Source organism: Pristiophorus japonicus, chromosome X, assembly GCF_044704955.1.
Source record: "Pristiophorus japonicus isolate sPriJap1 chromosome X, sPriJap1.hap1, whole genome shotgun sequence".
In the NCBI taxonomy this organism is placed as follows: domain Eukaryota; kingdom Metazoa; phylum Chordata; class Chondrichthyes; family Pristiophoridae; genus Pristiophorus; species Pristiophorus japonicus.
In genome coordinates, this window is record NC_092010.1 from 25974269 (window position 1) to 25991457 (window position 17189).

Consider the following 17189-nt stretch of genomic DNA (forward strand, 5'->3'; position numbering starts at 1 on the left):
CTCTCAGTTCCTCTGCCTCTAGCGCATCCTCCATCCCCTCGTCCCACCATTGGTGGCCGTGCCTAAACTCCCATCCTTGGCTATTCCCTCATCACCTCCCTCTCCTCATTTAAAACCTTCCTTTAAACCAATCTCTTTGACCAAGTGTTTCATCACTCCATCTAATATCTCCTTTGGCTCAGTGTCCATTTTTTCCTTATGCCTCTGTGAAGCTGTTTGGGACGTTTTATTCCATTTAAGACACTATGGGCTAGATTTTACACTTTTGTGCGTATCGCCCAAAACTGGGTGTTATTTCCGCATGGGCGGTAAAAATGGGTTTTCAGATCGCCGGCTTCTCGCCCATTCTCAAAGCACCTAGTCTCCATTTTTGAAATTGGGAGTTACTGCGAGCGATATGAAATGGGCGGTAGCGTTAAATCTCTCTGACCTGCTGCCGTAAAGTGTCACCGTCCTTAGCAACGGCATGGCAACGCTCGATTCCTGCGATTCAGGAGGTCAAGGGTCATCACTACATGTGCAGAAGAGGAGACAGAGAGAGAGGGAGCTCAGAGGCACTGAAAGCGTGTGTGGCTGTGGTGTGTGCTTGTCTGGCTGTTGTTGGAGGCATAACGGAGATTCACCAGCAGCAAAAAGCTTACTAAGCACCAAGAACATAGTTGGCACCGAGTTTTTGTCCAACAAATAACACATAACATGGAAGGGATGGAGGAGACCCTGGAGCTGGTAGTCAGGAACACTGGTGGCAGAGGGCTCCCAGTGGTCCCGGAGCACGGCACTGCACCCCAAGGTGACGCACCCTCATTGCCAACCACACACGAGAGCCAGGAGCAACATTTTGCTTCTGGCTCAGAGCACTTTCCCACCTCGGGACCGTCCTCTCCCGTATCCATCCAAGCAGCGGGTCGGCCGTCATCCCCCCCCCCCGCCCGCCCAATGAAGCACTGCCTGAGGAGCTCCTCGGCCAGGCGGCTTGGAGTCAGGAGGGGAAGGGGTAGAGGTGGGGAAGAGAAGCAGCGGGGAGGGGGGGGCATTTTACAGAATTTTTTTTTTTTAATTCGTTGCCAATCTTTCCAATTCTTTGTCAAATCACAAACGCCAGAGGTCACCCTGCACACATCAAGGATCACTCTGCGCCAATGCTCTTAGCCAAAAGGCCTAGAGCCACTGCACCGTTCCTGGAAGTACTGCAATACCAGGTTCGTGCCATGGAGGTGGATGGGTCAGGCCCCCCACACACCTCCGTGGAGGTGGATGGGTCAAACCACCCCACCCACCTCCTATTTCCAAAAAGCATAGGAGAATCACCTTTCTGATCCAGGGAGAACCACGTTGGGGTCATGGTTACTCCCCTGTCAGGTCAGTTACGCATGATCTTAGCCAAAAGGCCGAGAAGCGATAATTTTACAGAAATACTGATGATTTCAGACAAATGTTCAGTTTAAATGTTTTTTATTTAACAAAACCTTGTTGCGCATTGGCTCAGATAGTTGCACCGTTACACGCTGGTGTTTCCTTATCAAAGGGTATAATTACACTTAACTTCAATCAACTTAAACTTTAACTGTCACCAAGGTGATGCCCACCATTGATGTATGACCTGCACACCCAGCATTGTGTCAGTCTTGTAAATAACACCAACATTCTTTCAGGCAAAGCACTCATTGATGAGCTCCTGACATATGGCTCTTAGAAACATAGAAAATAGGTGCAGGAGTAGGCCATTCGGCCCTTCGAGCCTGCACCGCCATTCAATGAGTTCATGGCTGAACATGAAACTTCAGTACACCATTCCTGCTTTCTTGCCATACCCCTTGATCCCCCCAGTAGTAAGGACTACCGGAGATGAGGGGGTTACCTTATGATGATAGATTGAGTAGACTGGGTCTTTACTCGTTGGAGTTCAGAAGGATGAGGGATGATCTTATAGAAACATTTAAAATAATGAAAGGGATGGACAAGATAGAGGCAGAGAGGTTGTTTCCACTGGTCGGGGAGACTAGAACTAGGGGGCACAGCCTCAAAATATGGGGGAGCCAATTTAAAACCGAGTTGAGAAGGAATTTCTTCTCCCAGAGGGTTGTGAATCTGTGGAATTCTCTGCCCAAGGAAGCAGTTGAGGCTAGCTCATTGAATGTGTTCAAGTCACAGATAGATAGATTTTTAACCAATAAGGGAATTAAGGGTTATGGGGAGCGGGCGGGTAAGTGGAGCTGAGTCCACGGCCAGATCAGCCATGATCTTGTTGAATGGCGGAGCAGGCTCGAGGGGCTAGATGGCCTACTCCTGTTCCTAATTCTTATGTTCTTATGTTGCTGCTATCATGCCACCACGGGCCCTTTTATGCGGTCTACAGGGGGGGCCATGGCTTCAGCGTCAGCCTGATTGTCTGGGCCGATGTCAGCGTCTGCCTCCTCGTCCTCCTCTTCCTCTCTCTGGTGAGTTGGACTGTCAGACTCTTCAGGCAATTCTTGTCCCATCCTGATAGCCAAGTTGTGTAGCATGGAGCACACCACCACTAATTGAGCTACCTGCTTAGGGTGGTATTGGAGGTCACCTCCTGAGTGGTCCAGGCATCTAAAGCACTGCTTAAACACGCCAATGGTTTTCTCCACGATATTGTGAGTGGCTCTGTGGCTCTCGTTGTATCGCCTCTTGACTTCGGTGTGGGTGTCACGCAGGGGGGTCATCTGCCAGGTGGCGAGGCCATATCCTTTGTCACCAAGCATCCAGCATTGACCTTACATAAGAACATAAGAATTAGGAACAGGAGTAGGCCATCTAGCCCCTCGAGCCTGCTCCGCCATTCAATAAAATCATGGCTGATCTGGCCGTGGACTCAGCTCCACTTACCCGCCTGCTCCCCATAACCCTTAATTCCCTTATTGGTTAAAAATCTATCTATCTGTGACTTGAATACATTCAATGAGCTAGCCTTAACTGCTTCCTTGGACAGAGAATTCTACAGATTCACAACTCTCTGGGAGAAGAAATTCCTTCTGGCTGATAAACAAGTCAGATACAGTGCTCTCACGCAGGATGTGAGCATCATGGATGCTGCCTGGAAATTGAGCATTCACTGCCAGTATAATTTGCTGGTAGTCGACAATGAGTTGGACATTCAGGGAGTGGAATTCCTTGCGGTTCCTGAAAACCTCTGCATCCTGACAAGGTGCTCGCATTGTTTTGTGCGTACAGTCTATTGCTCCCTGCACCTTGGGGAAGTTTGCAATTCTGGAGAATCCTAGAGCCCTCTCACTCTATGCCTCCCTGGTCATAGGGAAGCTGATCAAGTCCCTCCTGCATGTGTACAGGGCTTCAGTGACCTGTCTAATGCAGCAACGTGTGGCATGCTGAGACAGACCGCAAATGTTGCCAGCTGAGGCCTGAAAGGAACCCGAGGCATAGAACGACAGTGCCGCGGTGACTTTGACCTTGACGGACAGTGCAGTACTGATGGTGCTGGCAGGCTGCAGATCTCCCCTTATGAGCTGGCATACATCAGTGATAACCTCTTTGTGGAAGCGCAGTCTCTGAAGGCAGGTGGTGTCGGGCAAGTCGAGGTAAGAATGCTTCTCCTTGTACTTGCGGGGGGTGTAACGTCTGGTCCTCCTCATCAGTCTGGCACGTCTTTCATTGGGCACATAATGCTGTGGAGCGTATCTTCGGCGATCTCGAGTCTGCGGCATGTAATTGGTCATCAAGAGAGGGTGAGAAAGGACAGGCCCCATTGCAATAGCTCTCGGTTTTCCACCGATTGGTCACAAACAATGAATGTCCCGACGAAGACACCTATTAAATTCCAATCAGTCACAGTATGGTCAAGATGTTTGTACAGATGTTCACATCGACTCCAACGACCTCCAGAGTACATCCAAACTCCACCGAGGTTGAAGCACAGCAGCCTTTTAAAAGATGTGACATGTGATGTAGAACATGGTGTCCATAACGCTGTGAGTAGTTCCGGTTAGTTCCACTTTTTCCGGGTGGTTTTTTGGGTGAGCGATATTGTGGCTGATGTGTGTGCAAGGTGGTGAAAGTGACGCTGGGCAATCTCATGGCCATTAGTTTCGTCAAATGTGATCTTTACGACAAAATAAAATGGGCAGGCGGTATTATTGAATCTCGGTGTTAATTCCGTGCAGAAACTAATGCTGGCCGATATTATGGGCGTTGAGTTCGCCCATTCTGATGATTCTGCCCAAAAAAAGTGGACGGGAGGTATTATTTTTTACCGCCGTTACGTACATGGGGAAAGTAACGCTCGGTGATAGTTTCCGAAAAATGCCCGTCAGTTTCCATTTTGTGGCTAAATGGGCAATATATGGGCGTTATACGTCATTTCAGCGGTAAAATGGGCGTTAAGTAGGCGTTAAGCTTGCAAAAAATGTGGAAAATCTAGCCCCATATATTTGCAAGTTGCTGTTCCTAAACCATTTGCACTTTTTTGTTTGTAACTCTGCAGTTGTTAACTGAGATTAGAGGGAATTTACGGCTTGAACCTGTGCAGTGCAAAGATTAGCCTACGAACACTTAATGGGTTAATTCCTTGGCCCACCATTTTAATGGCGGCATTAACCTATTTATTTTGAAAGAGTCAACCCCTGAGATAAAACAGGGGACTAAGGACCACATTAAGTCTTTGCTGAATGATTTGCACACAGCATAATTTCAAGGCCATAGTTCTTAGGAGTGTTTTTTTTTTAAACTGGCAGAGTTAACTTTAGCGTTGAGATGAAGTAATGGAAATATATAGTTTCATGCTTAATTGGTTCAATGCTCACTGTCAGATGCAGGTCCTGAATGCAGCTGCCAGATCTGTTAGACAGAATAGTCGGAGGATGCATTTACATGCCCCAAGTGGACTGAGATCAAATCTCTCTCAAACGGGCTGCCGATTTGGAGAGCCGATTAACGCTGCCTTTTCCAATACTGATCTTGCGCCCTGATTTTGAAACTGGTTTGAAATCTTTTCACATTCTGACCTCCTCGGCCTAGAAATTCGGCTGCACGGCGCCTGTTTTATGGGTCGCTAAATGGTCTCCTAACGTCCCAATATGGCGGGCAGGAAGCACGCACACATGTGCAGCCAGAAGTGTGCCGTCTGCCATGTTGGTGTAGGTGGATGCGTGAGCGGCAGGAGCAGAATATTTAATTTAAATGAGAGCCCTGCGCTTCTTGCACTTCTGGTTTTCCATTTCCAATCACCTCAGGGCCGCATACTGAACCCGCCAGCAACACGTGGCACTAATCAGCAGCAAGGAACCCTCGCCAGCGCTATTTAAAGGAATCATGCAGTGCTTACATAAGAACATAAGAAATAGGAGCAGGAGTCGGCCATACGGCCCCTCGAGCCTGCTCCACCATTCAATAAGATTATGGCTGATCTGATCTTGGGCTCAACTCCACTTCCCTGCTCCCTCCCCATAACCCTTGTAGTTCAAAAATCTGTCTATCTCTACCTTAAATATATTCAATGACCCAGCCTCCACAGCTCTCTGGGGCAGAGTATTCCATAGATTCATGACCCTCTGAGAGAAGAAATTCCTCCTCATCTCCAACTTAAATGAACGACCCCTTATTCTGAAACTATGCCCCCTAGTTCTATTTTCCCCCATGAGGGGAAACATCCTCTCAGCATCTACCCTGTCGAGCCCCCTCAGAATCATAGATCATTTGCTGGTTTGTCATTTCAGGCTGCCTGCTAAATCCTTTGGTGTGCTTCATCACTCTGGAAAATTCACTTTGTCTAAAGCGAGCAAGATTGTGCAGGTGTTGCGTTGCTGTTGGCTGCCTGAGAGATAATGGTCGCAATATGAAATCCCCTATGACGGGTGTGAGAGGGGGTGGTTGAAGAATTAAATAGGAGAAAACTCGACCCCCAACCCGCCACCCACACGCAGTGGATATCGGTGTCCGAGAGTTCCACCATGGAGAGGCGGGGCACTTCATTAACCTCTTTAAATCAAGCTCCCAAAGTACAATTGGGAGGCCGATTTAAAATTCACTGTTGATGCCACGGGTTTTATTCCAACCAGGCCGCCAAGTTACAGGTTGGCGATTGGGCGACAAGGGCGATCCACTCTGGACATGGCTCGTGAATTTTGTCAGGAACCCGGGCACAGACACTGAGCAGGCCTACAACGAGAGCCATGCTGCCACAAGGAACAGCATCGAGCAAAAATAATTGGCATCCTCAAGCTACACTTCCACTGCCTGGACCATTCCAGAGGAGCTTTGCAGTACACCCCGGAGAAAGTATCCAGATTTGTGGTTGTCTGCTACATGCTCCATAACTTTGCCATCATGAGGGACCAGCCCTTATCACCAGCTGGGCAGCAACAATTGCAGGAGCAGGATGAGACGAGGGGCAGCGACCTCCAGTGCCCCGACTTGCCCGAGCTCTCTGAGACAGGCCCATCGAGGAGCACGTCACCTGAATCAGCCCTCCCATTCCCCAATACACCAGATCCCACATCCTTACCGCTGCCCTTATGACCATCTTCCTTCAGTCCAGACGTATGGTTCTTACCCTCACTTCACGGCAAAGATAACCACCGACACCAGATGCGGAACAAAAAACAAATTTATCAAACAAGTATTCTTACAGTATGTCAGTATTGACGAGACAAATTACAAATCACCCTTGTACAAACCCCAAGTCCGAAAACCTACTCACAACAGTGCCCACACTTCAAAAGTACTTCATTGGCTGTAAAGCGCTTTGGGGAGTCCTGAGGTCGTGAAAGGCGGTATATGAATGCAAGTCTTTTTTTTCTACTTTAGTGTCCGTTTTGTCTGTTCCTTTCCCTATCCTAGGGTTCAGTAACAATAACTTATATAGCATTTATATAGCACATTTAATGTAGCAAAGCATCCCAAAGCGCTGAGCAAGAGCGATATCAATAAAAACAAATTTTGACACCGAGCCACAAAAGGAGATATCAGGACAGGTGAGCAAAAGCCTGGTCAAAGAGGTAGGTTTTAAGAAGCGTCTTAAAGGAGGAGAGAGAGGTGGAGAGGTTTCGGCAGGGAGTTCCGGAGCTTGGGGCCCAGGGAGCTGAAGACACGGCCCCAATGGTGGACCGATTAAAATTGGGGATGCTCAAGAGGTCAGAATTAGAGGAGCGCAGACATCTCGGAGGCTTCTAGGGCTGGAGGAGGTTACAGGGATAAGGTTGCCATGGAGGGATTTGAAAACAAATTTTTAAAAAAGAATAGGTTTCTATGAAGTGCATCTCCAGTGACGACAGCTTGGGGAGGTAAAAGGCTGCTGAGCTTCATTGCGGATACTTCAGGCCCTGGTGGATGACCCCGAGCAGCTCTGGGCCTTGAGGGCTGGGCTACAGATTGCGTCACCTTGGCCTGGGCTGGAGCAGTCTGGCCCAGCTGGCTGTGGCACAAACAAGAGCACTGGCGGAGTGGGTGGTGGGGGAGCAGATATTCGGTCATCCCGAGAGAGGACAGCAGGTACCACTCCCATGGCATCAAGGCCACTCACCTGGAACTGGGCCTCAACACTCCTACGGCTCTGCTTGAGAAAAAAGTGCAGGAGTGATGCGATGCTCGAAAAGCCCCTGTCAATACTGGCCCCCAGAGCCAAGATGGCACCTGTCTGAGCTTCCATGCCAGCTGTGAGAGCCATCAAGAGATGCTCCATGATGGTGGGCACCACTGTCATGTCGATGGAGCTGACCACTTGGTCCATGTTGGGCAGAATGGTCTCCATGCTCTGCATGAAGCCTTGAGACAAGTTGGAGCTGGACTCCTCCATGCTCTGCGACATTGTGAGCAAGCTCACTGGCAGGCTGCCCAGTGCACCTCACTTTTCCTGGTAGATGCCAATCAGCCTTCTTCAGCAGCCTGGGCCCTCAAAGTCAGTACCTGAATCCTCTGCAGCAGAGCTAGTTTGTGATCTCACCCTTTGGAGAGCTGACACCTTTGGGGTCCTATTCCCCCGTCCTCACCTGGTGATTCACCGTGTGAAGACCCTTCCTCTAACCTGTGGGGTCCTATCCCCCCATCCTCGCCTCGTGCGTCACCATGTGAAGACCCTTCCTCTAACCTGTGGGATCCTATCCCCCCATCCTCGCCTCGTGCTTCACCTTGTGAAGACCCCTCCTCTAGCCTACCCTCCAAAGTCCGCGTGGTGCCAGTCTCTGAGCTGGCGCTTGCGAGGGTCAGATCGAGTGACGGTGCATCTTCAGGAAGGCTGGGCCTCCTCTTCCTCCACTGGCACAGGGGCTTCCGCATTCTCAGCCCCTGAAATTAGAGCGGGACAAGGGTGAGCTTGTGGTGTGGAGGGACAGCAGAGAGATGAGTGGCTGGTGAAAGCAGCTGCAGGTTGTCACGCAGAGCGTGTGGGCTGAGGTAGACAGAAGGGATAATGAGGGTGAGGTGTGAAGGAACCCTGTGTGATGTCTCCCCCAGCATTGTCGCTCACCGCGGCCTTGACTCTGCCCCCGCCCATGATGGCCAGCACGCTCTCCTCGAGTGGCGGGGGGGGGGGAAGGGGGGGGCAGGCGGGCGTGGACTCCTTCGGTATTGTATTGAGTTGTGGGTGACCTGCTCCTGCAAGAAAGAAGGTGGTGTGTTAGTGAGAACCTTGTGAGGTATTTGGAGAATGTGTCCGTCATTGCGGAATAGTTGGTAGCCAGGTGGTCAGCTGTGAGTTTTAGGGAAGGGTTGTGATAGTGGTGAGTATCTGAGTGTGAGGAGAAGGAAGTGTAGTGAAGAGCAGTAATTGTAGGGATTTAAAGTGGGGGAGGGGAGTATTGTAAGTAATGAGGCTGGAGGTGGTGGAGCTGTGAGCAGAGTAAGAGAACGGTATTCTTACCTTGACAAGCCTAGTGAGGTCATTGAACTTCTTTCAGCATTGCAGCCATATCCTGGGTGCTAAACTCTTAGCATTCACATACTCTGCAAACTCTTCCCATTGCTGGTATAGTTGATGCCCGAGGGCTTCCCGCCTCGGGGGGTTGGGGGGTGAAGATCTCCCCCCTCCTGTCGATCGCCTAAATGAGGGCCACTTTAGTGTTCTGATTGCTTGTTGCAGTCATTTCACTCTTGTTCAGCGTTTCCTTCCTTTCACAGCCTGAGTGCACCTCCCCTTTAAGAGGTGTTGGCTGCCTTTAAGTGGTGTAAGAGACCACCGCTAGTCATTCCCCCCACCCCCGACACATGCCCCCGATAGGCATGCAGCCAACAAGTAGCTGGTTGACAAGCCTACATCATTCACAAGATCCGGCAACACAAATATTGCATGCCGCCTGTGTCAACACTAACAGAGGCAGGCAGTGCCTGCCCTGCGGCCTACCTGCCCGTTTCTGGGCGCGATCGGATTTCTAGGTCATGATGTCATGACGACACAATGTTCCAGGGCTAGCTTTCGAACAGAAACTGCAGAGGACGACAACAACAACAACGTGCATTTGCCTAGCACCTTTCACGTAGCAAGGCCTTGAAAGATATTAACGGGAGGGAGGGCGGGAAGGGTGCAGGGGAGCCCGGTAGTGGGCGAAGAACCTGGCAAGGCCGAGGACGTGGAGGCCCTTCCGATCTTAACTCTGAGCCTCAATTAAGTAAATCAAAGGAAACGACCGGGGTTCGGGTGGGATGGAATGGGCGGCATTTTAGTGACCAGGGTTGTGACCGGGAGGGGGGAGGGAGCGTTAAAGGCTCAGGGCCACAAAGGGCTTAAAACCAGGCAGAGTTGCAAAGCTTACCTCGGCCTCTTCTGGCCAGTTGGTTCCTCCCACCATGTTGCTGTTGCCGGGCAACAGACAGCGTGGGGTTCCCCTGGGAGGACAGACGCACCAGCGTCAGTGTTCTCGCTCAGGCCAACATCCCCTGTGTCGAAGCACTGACCACACTCGAGCATCTCCGTTGGGAGGGGGGGGGCCACATCGTCCGCATGCCTGACACGAGATTCCCAAAGCAAGCGCTCTACTCGGAACTCCTACACGGCAAGCGATCCCCAGGTGGGCAGAGGGAATGTTACAAGGACACCCTCAAAGCCTCCCTGATAAAGTGCGACATCCCCACTGACACCTGGGAGTCCCTGGCCAAAGACCGCCCTAAGTGGAGGAAGTGCATCCGGGAGGGCGCTGAGCACCTCGAGTCTCGTCGCCGAGAGCGTGCAGAAACCAAGCGCAGGCAGCGGAAGGAGCGTGCGGCAAACCAGACTCCCCACCCTCCCTTTCCTCCAACCACTGTCTGTCCCTGTGACAGAGACTGTAAATCCCGTAGTGGACTGTTCAGTCACGCAAGAACTTACTTTTCGAGTGGAAGCAAATATTCCTCGATTTCAAGGGACTGCCTATGATGATGGTGAGGTTAAAAATAAGTCACGCCGCCGATGATATCATCGGGCTGCGAGTTTTGCATGTTCAGTTGGCCCCCGCCTGCTTTTAGCGGGAGCCTCGTTCAGGGCCTCGGCAGAGCTGGTCTCCAGTCGTCCTGGTTCACCCTTGCCACTGGACCAAGACCTAGCTCTGTCAAGCCCGTGTGGTGGCTGGTGTGCAACGGCCGCCCCACGTTAAAAAAAATCCACGCACAGGCATCTTCCACCCTTGAGGATGTCGTTCGGGTCCTTCATTGAAACACCTTTGAACGCATCCCTTTTTGGTGTGGGAGCAAGTCATCCTCGTTTCGAGGGCCCGCCTGTGATGATGACGTTCAGGGCCTGAGTCGCCACTGGGGAATATTACAGATCATGTTGGCCGAGAATGGGGTCGGGTTGCTCGATCCTGGTATTTTAACCCCCTCCCTGATCGCTGACCCTCTCCCACCCGTTTGCGGGCGGGTTAAACTCGAAGTCCTTGTTTCGGATCAGCTCCCCACCCCCTCGGCTGTTAATGTTTTCCACTCCTGCGTTGGAGTACAATCCGCAGTCAAGTGGCCAGCGAGCAGTGCAGTGTACGCTCCGGCTTGAGTCTGGCCGCGACAGCGACACTGTCTGACCGCAGCGTTGAGGCTGGTGCGTAAATCGCCCTGCCACAGCGCAAGTGCTCGCCGACATGGTTAAAACTGCCTCACGGCCTTTTTTCCTTCGCTCCATGTGTGGCATGTTGCCGCATGTGTGAACCTTGCGTCAGGGAAGGAGGAGAGATGGGAGCTGAAAATAAAGCCGAGTTTTTTTTTGGGAAGAAGAAAAAAAACGCACTTGCTCTCAGGACGCAAAGCAAATAAATGGAAACGGGTATCCTGTGAAAGCAACCGAACACAGCACACTGTTATTTCTCTGGGGAGTGAAAACGCTACATACATAATCACAGGGACAGTTCTCTGCAATTCCACCCCCGGCTTCTGCCCGATTGCTCTCAGAAAGCAGCTTCAGAGACTGCAGGAGAGAGAGAGAGCCTCTGCGCTTCAATTTAGGAAATCGCAGGCAATCTGCAATTGCTCGCCAGCTTTGCCTTGTGGCTCTGGTCGGTGTTCATGTGAGGCTACGTGTAATGGGCTCGGGATAGGATGGCAGCTGAAGCCAATTCAGAGGCTCGCAGAGGAAAGACTGCACTGCAGATACATTAATGCAGAGGAAGTGTCTGACTCAGCACAACAGAGGCAGGAGCGTGCATCAGTTCCAAGAAGCACGCCCCTGCCACAGTCTCCCTTTTATTGGCTTTTTTTTTTCCCCAGGGGACGGGGGGCGTGGGTGAAGAAATGCAGTTTTGAAAAAGGGACGGCGGGGGAGGGGAGGTTAAATAAATGGAGACAAAAGAGCAGCAAACAGGCCAGTGATCAATCGAGGGTGCTGCGTGATGCAGAAAGCTTATTCAGCTCGCTGCACAAGGAAAGCAATCAGTCATCAGCGAGGGTCGAAAGTCAATACCGAGCTGTGAAAGCGACCAATTAAGTCAGCAGTCTGGGAAACAGCTATGAATCAAGCGCGTGGGAGCAGGCAAGCTCTGATGCATTGGAGGCTGACATATAATGTCTGTTAAGGAGAGGAGGGAGCTTAATAACAAAAAACAGAGCTCAGATAACCATTGTGCAGTGCTGATGTCAACATCGAGGTGTGACCCATAAAGGAACTCTTCAGAATATCGGCATTGCTCTGTGTCATTTATAACAGGCATTGTTATATTTGTGCCATTACATTTATATTTCCTCCTCCTCCCTTCTGACTCATGCTGTGGTACAGGTGGTACGTGGTACGATGGCCAATCACCCCCCCCCCCCCCCCCCCCCCTCATGTCTCACCCATGGAACCGTTCTTCATAGTGTCAGCTGTGGCTCAGTGGGTAGCACTCTCACCTCTGAGTCAGTAGGTTGTGGGTTCAAGTCCCAGTACAGAGAGTTCAGCAAATAAATCTCGGCTGACACTCCAGTGCAGTGCTGAGGGAGTGCTGCACTGTCGGAGGTGCCGTCTTTTAGATAGACGTTAAACTGAGGCCCCGCCTGCTCTCGCAGGTGGACGTAAAAGATCCCACGGCACAAATTCGAAGAAGACCAGGGGAGTTATCCCCAGTGTCCTGGCCAATATTTATCCTCCAGCCAGCACCACTAGCACAGATTAACTGGTTATTTATCTCACGCTGTTGGTGAGACTGTACTGTGCACAAGTTGGTTCCTGTGTTCCCTTACATCTTGCGTTGTCATCATCATAGGCAGTCCCTCAAAACGAGGATGACTTCCATCCTGAAGGGTGGAAGATGCCTGTGCGTGGATTTTTTTAACGTGGGGTGACCGTTGCACCCCAGCCACCACACGGGCTTGACAGAGCGAGGTCTTGGTCCAGTGGCAAGGATTAACCAGGACGACTGGAGACCTGCTCTGCTGCACGGACCTAGCGTGCTCACATATCGCAGTGTGGACTGGGCCCGTGCTGCCCCTGGGCCCTCGGCTCTTCTGGGTCCCAAACTCACGCCTCTCCTGGGCCCCGATCACATCCCTCTACGAACTCTTGCCGCTCCTTCGCCCTGACCTCCCTGCTGCTGTACCTGCCCGCACTGCAATCAGCCGTCACCCTCCCTGCTCCCTGCAGTGGTATGGCGCTGCACACTGCTCCCTGTAATTGCCCCGGCCTGCTGATGGTCTTGCATTGACTATACTTCCAAAGTACTTTTTTTAATTCATTCATTTTTGGCATGTACGCATTGCTGGCAAGGCTGACATTTATTGCTTATTCCTACTCGCCCTTAACTGAGTGGCTTTCTAGACCACTCAGAGGGCAGTGAAGAGTCAACCATGTTGGTGTGGGACTGGATTTGAATATGGGCCCAGACCGGGTAAGGACGACAGACTTTCGTTCCCTACAGGACATTTGTGAGCAGTTGGCTTTGTACAACAATCTGACAACTTCATGGTCCCTTTTTTTTATAAAAGAAACTGAATTCAAAGTCTCAAACTACAATGGTCCACGATCTCTAGATTACTAGTCCATGCCTCTGGCACAAATATAACCACTACACCAAGGGACCCTTACACAACTTATTGGCTGTGAAGCACTTTGGGGTGCCCTGAGGACGTGAAAGGTGCTATATAAATGCAAATTCCTTCTTCCTGGGCAGACCCAGATGGCGAAAGGCTCATTGATTGACAATGGAGGAGGGCGCTGAGCCCAGTCCTGTCCTTATCGAGCAACATTTGTGTACATGACAACACTCTCGAGCCCAGAATCACCGTGACCAATTGTACCACCTTATGTTCCTGTGAGAAAATATGTTTCTAAAAATAATATATTATTTGTTCATGTTAAAATGTGTATTGGGGTCGAAACTGCCCCTTATTATCAAAGCAGTTACCGCCTCAAAGAAGCGGTAACGGGACGGAAATGAGTTTCCGGCCAGTCGGGGCGGACTCTCCGACGATCGGGACGTTGCCCTCCTGATTTTTTGAGCTGGAGAAGGTATCCACCCCGCTCCTGTGCGAATGGTGGTAATGGTGCTGGTCCCCGCCCGGAAGTGACATTGCCCTCAAACAGTCGGTCGACCGCTTGTCGGTGCCCCCGACAGCTTTCCCCGGCGGGAAGCGGTCAGTGGCTGGGCGGTGCGTCCGCCCTTAAAGGGGAGGGTGCACCGCCGCGGCCGCCATTTTATTTTAATTGTCGGCCGACTCTGCAGTCGGCCCGACAATGGTGGCCACGGGTTCGTGGGAGCCGGCCTGCTGGCCCGACCGAAGCCCTCCCTGGTGGTCCAGTGGGAGCCAAGTCGGCCTCGTAGTGTCCTGCCCCTTTAAGTGAAGGGAAGGGACGTAGCTAAGCGCCAGCGCGACGCAGCACGTCGACATCACGCTGACGTGCTTATCCCGGCGCTGATGACACCGCCCGCCTTCCGCCCCGCTCCTGACTCACTTACGCCCCTCTGCCGCCCCAAGGATTTTTCACAAGAAAAGAGGGTAATTCCTCTCTTTCCCGCCTCATCGATTCAGGCGGCAATTCACCAAATCATTTTTATTATCTGCCCCAAACAGGGAGAGGACAATTTTGGCCCCATAATGTCTTAAATTATCAGTGGTATCATAGAAAATCTTCAATATTCAATGAATTCTCTTGTTCCCATTTATGGTAAAACCGACACTATCAATTGACCAATGGGTTTTGTAAGATGCTCTTCAAAGTGAACAGTACTGAGCTAATATCATTGCACTGCCAATGATGTCTGATGCTGAACTTTTTGTAAAGTTTAATTCCCAATCTAACATGGAAAAATATATACGGCACCAGATGTGGGATCTGGTGCAGTGTGACTTTGTCCCAGTGGACAACAAAAACATTTGCAAAGTAAATTCAGCAGTTGAAAGAAGAAAGAAAGAACTTGCATTTCTCTAGCGCCTTTCATGACCTCAGGACGTCCCAAAGTGCTTCACAGCCGATGAAGTACTTTTGGAGTGTAGTCACTGTTGTAGTGTAGGAAACGCAGCAGCCAATTTGCGCACAGCAAGCTCCCACACACAGCAATGTGATAATGACCAGATAATCTGTTTTAGTGATGTTGATTCAGGGATAAATATTGGCCCAGGACACCGGGGAGAACTCCTCTTCTCTTCAAAATAGTGCCATGGGATCTTTTACGTTCACCCGAGAGAGCAGACGGGGCCTCGGTTTAACGTCTCATCCGAAAGACGGCACCTCCGACAGTGCAGCACTCCCTCAGCACTGCACTGGGAGTGTCAGCCGAGATTTATGTGCTCAAGTCTCTGGAGTGGGACGTGAGCCTTCTGACTCAGAGGCGAGGGTGCTACCCACTGAGCCACTGGCTGACAATACTGCGTATTGCCAATACTGCGTTTCCTGAAGGGGTTCAGTGCTCAAAGGGAGTGCGGTTCATAGCTACGGCTCCGGACTGCAGTGATAATTCTCTGGCCCGTTGCTCCCTTTGAGCGTGGCTTGCTGCCGAGGGCAGAGATCGCTCAGCTTACCCTCGCAGTGCTACAGTGCGTTAACATGCTGTACCACACAGTGGTAAGGTCAGGAACCACTGGTGGAGTTCCGACAGGATGCGTTTCCTATCTCGGAAATGTCCAAGCTTTTTGTCGTCATGAGCCAATCATGAAGAGCATATTTGTGGTGGGAAAATTTACATTGCATGTCAATGAAATTGAGCGAAATGGAAACAATTAAATAAATTGACAAGGGGCCATAACCTTAAAATTAGAGCCAGGCCGTTCAGGCGTGATGTCAGGAAGCACTTCTGCACACAAAGGGTAGTGGGAATCTGGAAAACTCTGCCCCCAAAAAGCTGTCGAGGCTGTGGGGGTTCAATTGAAAATTTCCAAACTGAGATTGATAGATTTTTGTTAGGTGAGGGTATTGAGGGATCAGGAACCAAGGCGGGTCGATGGAGTTAAGATACAGATCAGCCGTGATCTCATCGAATGGCGGAACAAGCTCGAGGGGCTGAATGGCCTCCTTCCTGTTCCTAATGTTCCGAAAGAGAACGTCACATTTCGGGGGACAAAAGTTCAGAAAGTCTTTGACGAGTCGCGGAAGGCGCCTCAATTCATCATTAGCTTTTCCCAAGGCTGGCGGGGCAGGAGACTAAACAGAGACGGGCAAAAATGAAGGGAAAGGAAACCCAAGGTGTAGGCATAAATGTGCTATAAATTGATGGGGCAGCCTCTCAACCGAGGTCTTAATTGATGGCTACTGAAATGGAGGTGGTGCTGTATGAGGTGGGCTTGTGAAAGGTTGATCTCTGTGTCACACCAAATAGGGTAGCAGTGTAGCTTGCCTGTAAAGGAGTGCAGCCGTGTTTCAGGCACAGCTGAGCATTACGGACACTGCACGTACGAGCATTGTGTTGCATCGTATCTGCAGGTGCCCTTGCAGCTAATGGTGCAACACTGCATCAGCCTCTCTGCAGAGCGAGACCATGAGAAGAACATTTGCCACAGTCATTGCCATGTCAGTGCAGTAGGACCTACAGAAATGGCGGTTGGCATCTTGGCGGGTGCAGCCAATCAGGTTACACTACCTGTTGGACACCCAAGGCATGTCTTCTTTTGTGGAGTGGCACTGAAGCCTTGAAATACTGCGAGTGGGGCACTTTGGAGGAAGCTGCCAACATTATAGTTCGTCAGACATTCATAGACCTTAATAGAGATAGCTGGTCTGCTCGCCCAGCTTCCTTTGGGAAGAAAAGCCTCCACCAACACTAATGGACTGCCAAGGTGAGTTCTATTCATCTCTGTCTACAGATACAGATATGTGGGTATGGGCAGGAGGGCACAGAGCATCTCTTGGGTGGCCTGACCTGCCTGGCAACCCTCCCTAGGCTCTCCTCTTCTCCCAGATGAGTCAGATAGCGGGATTTCCATTGGGAAAACCATTGGTGTTAGTTATGGGGCAGGCAGAAATGTAAGTGCAAGCAGGAAAAAAAGCTTAAGAAATGGCTAAAGTACACTTACCCTTTTGTACTACTGTGTCCTTTCCATGACTTCTAGGATACGTACCGTTGCTTAGCAACCCTTGGTGTCCATTTCAAATGGGCAAGTTCTCTTGCGTCTAGTGTACAGCAAGTAATCAGGAAGGCAAATGGAATGTTGGCCTTTATTGCAAGGGGGATGGAGTATAAAAGCAGGGAAGTCCTGCTACAACTGTGCAGGGTATTGGTGAGGCCACACCTGGAATACTGCGTTCAGTTTTGGTCTCCATATTTAAGGAAGGATATACTTGCATTGGAAGCTGTTCAGCGAAGGTTCACGAGGTTGATTCCAGAGATGAGGGGGTTGACTTATGAAGATAG

The 17189-nt window shown here is 50.7% G+C and overlaps 1 pseudogene; it reads right to left on the reverse strand.

Annotated features, from left to right (window-relative positions):
- Window positions 1-1162: 1162 nt before the first annotated feature.
- On the reverse strand, window positions 1163-1400 carry LOC139241049 (U2 spliceosomal RNA; annotated as a pseudogene).
- Between the last annotated feature and the right edge of the window lie 15789 nt (window positions 1401-17189).